Source organism: Brachypodium distachyon, chromosome 3 (genome assembly GCF_000005505.3).
Source record: "Brachypodium distachyon strain Bd21 chromosome 3, Brachypodium_distachyon_v3.0, whole genome shotgun sequence".
NCBI classification, from domain to species: Eukaryota; Viridiplantae; Streptophyta; class Magnoliopsida; order Poales; family Poaceae; genus Brachypodium; species Brachypodium distachyon.
Window position 1 is genome coordinate 21,332,263 of NC_016133.3, and position 7,026 is coordinate 21,339,288.

Genomic DNA, 7,026 nt, shown 5'->3' on the forward strand with positions numbered 1-7,026 from the left:
CGCCAGCTCTGACGTTTTTCTTCTTGTATCTCGATGCACCGCATATGCGGCAGCGCTCATGGTTCTCGTACTCTCGAATGTATACCATGCAGTCATTTGGACATGAATGATGTTTCACGCAATCTAATCCAAGCGGGCATGTAATCTTCTTCGCCTCGTATGTGCTCTTGGGCAACTTGTTTGGCTGTGGAAAAACCAAAGCAAGGTAACTCAACAAGTCCGTGAAGCCCTTGTCTGACCAACATGATGCTACCTTCAGCCTCAAAAGTTCGAGCGTCATTTCGAGCACGTTGTTTTCTTCGCCAGCTCCATCATACAAGGGTGTGTTTACGTCCTCCAACAATTTTTTGAACTGAGCAAACTCTGCCTCATCTTCGGGGTCCTCCAGCTGGTCCCATAGGTACGGGTCATCTCGCATTTCGGAATTCCTGCCACGTGGAGCTCCTGCACCTTCCACATTAGCCTCCTCATCGACCCTTGTTTCTTCTCGAAATCATTCGCCAGATCATACCGTAGGACATCATCATCTTCGCTACCCCTACCGACATCAACCGCATCCTCCCCGTGACAAGTCCAGCGAGAATAACCTTCCACAAAATCCGATGCCAGCACGTGCATCTGAACATCTTCAGGCTTCATCATGCATGTGTTTCCACATTTGCGACATGGACAACGCATCATCACAAGTCCTTTTCGTTCCATATCACCTTTCGCAACTCCAAAAAAGACCGTCCATTCAGTTATCCATCGAGCATTGATTCTTTCCTTGGCGTACATCCAAGAACGGTCCTTCGATCTACAACACAATACACAAGAAAACACAAAGCAAAATAGTTAGCCGGCTTAATCATTAACAAGGGGATTAAGGTGTTAATTAATCGGGGCTAACTAAAAATTTCAAATTAGAGATAATCGGAGAGAAATTGGAGACCGGTGAGAAAGATCGGGAGGGAGAGAGAGCTCGCAAGGGAGAGGGAAGCTCCGGGCGACGACGAGGAGGCCGCATTTTGGTCTGCGGCCGGAGCTCAAAAATTTGAAATTGGGGAACTTCGGAGAGAAATTGGAGGCCGGCGAGATAGATCGGGAGGGAGAGAGAGCTCGCAAGGGAGAGGGAAGCTTCGGGCTCGAATATTGGAGCTCGCCGGCCGCCGGAGCTCCAAAAATGGAGCTCCCCGCCGGCCATGGAGATGGGCGCTGCCGGCCGCCGGGGTAGGAGGAAGGGAGAGGGAGGAGAAGGGGCTACCTGGGGTCGCCGGCGGCCATGGCGGCCGGTTTTGGCAGCGCTTCGCCGTCGCTGGGGAAGAAGGGCTGCAGCTTGTCCGTTACGACGCGCAGCGCGACCAGCTGCGGCTCTGCCCCACGTACTTAAAACGCGACAATGATCAGTGGCGGTCGGGACTTCGGCAACCGTTACTGATAATAGGGGATACATCAGTAACGGTCACTTTAGTTTGGCCCGTTACTGATGTATCACACATTAGTAACGGTCAGGCCGAGGCCGCCCGTTACTGATATGTACCACACATCAGTGACGGGCATGTTAGGGAGACCGTTACTGATGTGTGGTACATCTAATCGACCGCCACTGATGTCTTTCGCGAGGTATGATGGTACATCAGTGACGGTCGCCTCGCGCGACCGTCACTGATGTATGGCTGGGCGGGGACGGGCAGACCCCGATCTGTTCATCTGTAACGGTCGCGACAGCGACCGACACTGATGTTAATCATCAGTAACGGTCGCGCCAGACCCGTTACTGATGTGCCATGACATATAGACCGTTTTGTAGTAGTGCTGACTTATCAATCGCCACAGAAAAATGTTAGAACGTAGTACCCCCTCCGTCTCAGTACCATATTAAGTGGCTCAAAATTGTGCAAATATGAATGTAAGATACATATAATAGAAAGTCACTTAATATGGGACGGAGGAAGTACTCCACAACCGAATTTTCTAACTGACAAATTAACACGGCGCTGATCTTCTCCAACGACATGCATATTTAGTTAGCGTCCCGGCTTGATTAATTACTACGTTAAGGTAAAGATGGTTGATTTTGCGTACTCCCTACTATAAAAAGGCACATCAGTGACGGGCGGGCCGTCAGTTACAAACTTGTTGCCAGTGACGTGGTACATCACTGGTGGGTGCTACGCCCCTTAGTAATGATGCACCTATCGCTGTCGGTTACATTTTGCGCCCGCCACTGATAACATTTTCGTTAAAACAGGCCACGGGCCTGCAAATTTTGGTCGTCCATTCAACAATTCACAAATCACAAAACGGAAACTCACAGGATTACACATCTCACCACAGAAACGAATCACATAAACAGAAACCTAAAACCACAAAATCGAGAACCGGCGTGCCGCCCTCCATGGCCACGCACCGAACCCACGGCACGGCAGTCCAGCGTCAGCTCCACACGGAATCCTCGTCAAGCAGCGACAGCCCAGCGTCTCCACGACGGCAGCGGCAAGCTCCTCCTCTCTACCCGCGAGCTGTGAGAGAGAAAATAGATCGAGAGATTGAGAGAGAAAACAGATCGAGAAAACAGAAATCCGGAGAGGTAGAGAGAGAACCGATCGAAACTAACCGGGAGAGGAATCGGGGGCGCGGGACCCGACGGCGCGTGCGCGGGGTCAGGTCAAGCGGCGCGCGGGCCGGTCGGGGTAGGCGGCGCCGTACTTGATATCCGGCGGCTGGCGGGTGGCGAGGGGCAGGGGAGGCCGGATCCCGCTGGGATGCAACTGTGAGGCCCGCCACTGCTGTGCGAGGGAGGCCGGATCCCGGCTGCTGGCGGTGGGGGACGACGCCATGGTGAGGGTGGCGGCGGGCTCGCGGAGAGGAGAGGGAGAGCAGAGAGAGGGGCGTGCGAGGTGGAGGTACAATGGGAGAGCAGAGAGAGGGACGAGGTGGAGAGATTGATCGGGAGGGGGGAAAGAGGTGGCGGCCGGAGGGATGAAGGGAATGGGAGAGAGAGAAGAGAAGGTGGGGGTTAGGGTGAGCCGAGGAGGTTTTATAGGCCAGGCTTTTTTGGCCTCAGATGGGTTGGCCGGCCCAAAAAATGACATCACTGGCAGGTATAACTGTGAGGCCCGACAGTGCTGAGGCCAGACAATTTTTTTTGTATTTTCCATATTTCATACAATGTAAAGTATTTTAGATAACTATGTTGGTCTATAAATTATAAATACGGTCTACTTTATGTGAAAAATGGATAGGTTTCATTTGGAACCATGTTAATTGCAAGTTGCTTAACAAAATATCTCATTTTGGAACCATACTTTTGTCATTTGGCATAAAACCATAAACTTCAAGTGTGCAAAATAACAAGTTTGTACTACATTTCATTTTTCAAATGCTAAAATATGATATTATTGTTCCATCATGTTAAGCGAGAAAAAATAAGACTTCAACAAAAAGAATCACATTTTTATGATTTTTTATGAATTAGTCATCAGTTGCGGGCCTAAATGAAGTGACCGCCACTAATGTGTGTTTGTGTGAATTTTGCTATTTTTCACATTAAACCATTAGTGACGGACCTCACGCGCCCGTCACTGATGACCCTTCATCAGTGACGGGCCCTGCGTACCCGTCACTGATGAGTGGTCATCAGTGGCGGGCATACCACGCCCGTCACTGATGAGGGGTCATCAGTGGTGGACGAGCACGCGACCGTCGCTGATGACCCAAGGTAGGCCAGTTACTAATGATGGTCATCAGCGACGGGCTGGTCACATATGCACTGTTTTGTAGCAGTGACCGTACAAACCGTTGAACACTAGCTTGTCCGTTATAGTACGTGGTACAAACTGGCTGTAGGTCAGGTGTTTCTTCTCAAAATGATGGACAATTTTTATCGATCTGTTGATAGCTAACACGTATCATGCCCAAATTCCACACGCTTACGACTTGGAGATAATACTAACCTACATTGTGTTAACCATCTGTACAATTCATGCCGTTTTCTGGAGGAAAGGATCTGTCAACAAGATCTATAACATTAGTTGAACATCAGACAGACAGGGTTTCTGCGGGAAAGGTGCTGGAAAGTGCACTGCCCTTAGTTAAATATGGGATACAGTGTCTTCAAGGATTTGAATTACTGTTCAATGTGTATGTTTTGACCTATTTTCTTGGTAGGGAAGATCCAGGAAAACACAGTTAATTGGTCGGAAGATCCAGTAACACGGGACTTTCTTCGTACGAGGGAGTGAATAGATGAACACAACCTGCACATTTTTTAGGAAACAAAACGATAAATAAATACATTGCTTCAACAGACTATATGGTCGATTAATTCAAACCGATGAAATTTCCAGGAATTTTGTTGTCTATTTCGTACTCCCTCTGTCATATTAAGTGACTCAAATTTGCATAAATATGGATGTATCTGTACACAAAAAGCGTCTAGATACATGTACTATAATGTCACTTAATATGAAACTAAGGGAGTACATGTGTATATGTAATTCTACTATACTTGCTGAATATTAACTTTTCTTTGTTTAACTAAGTGTCATTTTTGCTCCTATCTCTAAATTCTCTCTTTTTTTAGGCCAACCATGACAGGAACACATCATATATTCAGGCACATAATTAAACATTTAGTACGATCGATCGATGAATGCGTAAATTCTAGGAAAACCAAAGATCCAACCGGCCGGAGTATTACGGCGTCCACCGGCCGCGTGTACAAATTCTTGGACGCGTATCTTACATACACCGTCAAGCTACCTATATACATGGAGGCCTCTAAGAAATTTCATGCATGCATGTTTCGCAACAAGTAGTACGACGACATGCACGCAGTACTGCAGTACAGTGTTTGTTTCCACATGTGGCACGTAGCAGAGCCACTGAGTAAGGAGCGAGTGACACTCATCGATCCACACAGAAAATTGTTAGAAAGTTCAGCCGAAATTCTTATTGAAAAACAGCTTCTTGGTCTCAAACGACATGTTAATTAGCGGCCCCGCGTTATCGATTGCAATGTATATTGAAGTAAATAAAATGGTTGATTTTCATGCTGTACGAACTGTTGAACACTAGCTTGTCCACTAGTACGTCGGACAAGCCATGGCTGTACCTGTGTAGTTCAGGTGCTTCTTCTCAAAACGATGCATAATTTTTATTAATGCTCAGCCTAGCTAATTCATAATGAACACGTATATGGCCCCAAATTCCACACGCTTACGACTTGGAGAACTAACCTACATTGTGTTAACCATCTGTACAATGCATACCATTTTCTAGAGCAAAGGATCTGTCAACAAGATCTAGCTATAACATTAGTTGAACATCAGACAGACAGGGGTTCTGGGGGAAAGGTGCTGGAAAGTGCACCGCCCTTAGTTAGGAAACGTATGTATATATGTTTTGTCATGTTGAGAGGACTTATTTCCAGATTGCAATTTGGGATACAGTGTCTTCAAGGATTTGAATTACAGTTAAATGTGTATGTTTTGACCTAATTTCTTGGTAGGGAAGATCCAGGAAAACACAGTTAATTAATTCGTCGGAAGACCCAGTTACACCGGACTTTCTTCGTCGTAGGAGTGAATAGATGAACACAACCTGCACATTTTTTTAGGAAACAAAACAATAAATAAATACATTTCATCAACAGACTATATGGTCGATTCAAACCGATGAAATGTCCAGGAATCTTGCTGTCTGTTCCCTACGTACATATCCGGTATTCCTATATAAACCCCCACATGGCCACATTAATTCATCAAACATTTAGCAGCAACTCAAAACTAGCTGTGCTAGCTAGCTAAGACGCCCAAATTAACACGATCGAAGGCTCTCCAAGACTGGACATGGCGAAGGGTGAGCGAGCTACCGCACATATCAGTTTGCATGCGCATATATGTGTATCAAGTACACAAAGCTGATGATCGTCGTCCATACATGCAGGGATGAATAGGCCTGTGCCTGCACTTCCAAGGCCACCTGGTCCCAATCCAGCGTATAGTGCGTCGGAGGCCGGGAAGAAGCCGGCGCCGTCGTCTACAACTGCTGGTACACAGCTTATTTATCACTTAATTAGATTAGGTCTCATATATACGTACGCCCATGCATGCATGGGCAACTCTCGGTCGATTTCACCTTTCCTTCTTTGTCTCCAACGGTTGTGGTCTCTCATGATTCGTTCTACCTTTTGTGGACACCTTTTGCATCCGTGCGGTTCGTAAAGAAAAAGGGTTGATAGCTCCTGTGCCCCAACCTAGTGGTGGTCAGACCACAGGACCAGCAAAAAGTGAGTCAACACAAGTATATACTGCCAATCTCTGTTCATCATTCATGTTAACGGATTTTTACATAGGTCGAATTATAATTAATTGTGCATGATAAACAAACCAAAACGCTGAAAAATTCCCTTCTTTTCAGGCAAGGGCACAACCAAGTAGGGGTACATCTAAGTGCTGGATGATCGCGAGTCTACGTAGGCCTTGGCCAAGAAAACCATCGTATCAGTTTGTCTGTCGATTACTACCATGCACGTATATTTTCACAAAAGAAAATACTACCGCGTCCGTAGTGTTCGAGAATATTCGTATGTATATGAAGGGTGTGTAATCAGCAAAAGTAGATACAGACGTAGCTAGAAAAGAATCAAGTATCTCATTTGTTTCATGCTGTTAATATTTTTCTATACATATATTGTTGTATTCGTCAACATGTAATGGAAATTGTATTGAATAAATATTCGATCTATCCAATGTTTATTTCCTTACTGAACACGCATGCGCGTTAACGAGTGAAGTTAATTTAGCTTCAGTCCAAAGGCGCAGTTCTTGGATACTTCCAATTGAATACGTTAACGAGTACTGTAACTAACAAACACGAGCCCTACGTACGTCATCGGCGGAGCAGCTAGACTTGACTTGACTAATCAAGGGCATGTGCTACTGATTAAGAAAGGCCGGAGGAATGGGTTTCCATAATTTATCATGTGTTACTATCTCCTGTAAACATCGCTCGGCTGGAGCGACCGACCGAGCAGCTCCACTG

General features: G+C 46.3%; 2 long non-coding RNA genes across 2 annotated transcripts; one reads left to right on the forward strand and one right to left on the reverse strand.

Annotated features, from left to right (window-relative positions):
* Positions 1-2,097: 2,097 nt before the first annotated feature.
* Positions 2,098-3,002, reverse strand: LOC106866439. Its single transcript, XR_001406800.2, has 2 exons — positions 2,597-3,002; positions 2,098-2,501 (listed from the first exon to the last, which is right to left on the reverse strand). It is a non-coding gene; the product is annotated as an uncharacterized LOC106866439 (long non-coding RNA).
* Positions 3,003-5,751: 2,749 nt separating this feature from the next.
* LOC100830523 lies at positions 5,752-6,734 on the forward strand. The gene is made up of 4 exons (XR_731467.3): positions 5,752-5,841; positions 5,929-6,033; positions 6,209-6,271; positions 6,403-6,734. It is a non-coding gene; the product is annotated as an uncharacterized LOC100830523 (long non-coding RNA).
* The last annotated feature ends 292 nt before the right edge of the window (positions 6,735-7,026 follow it).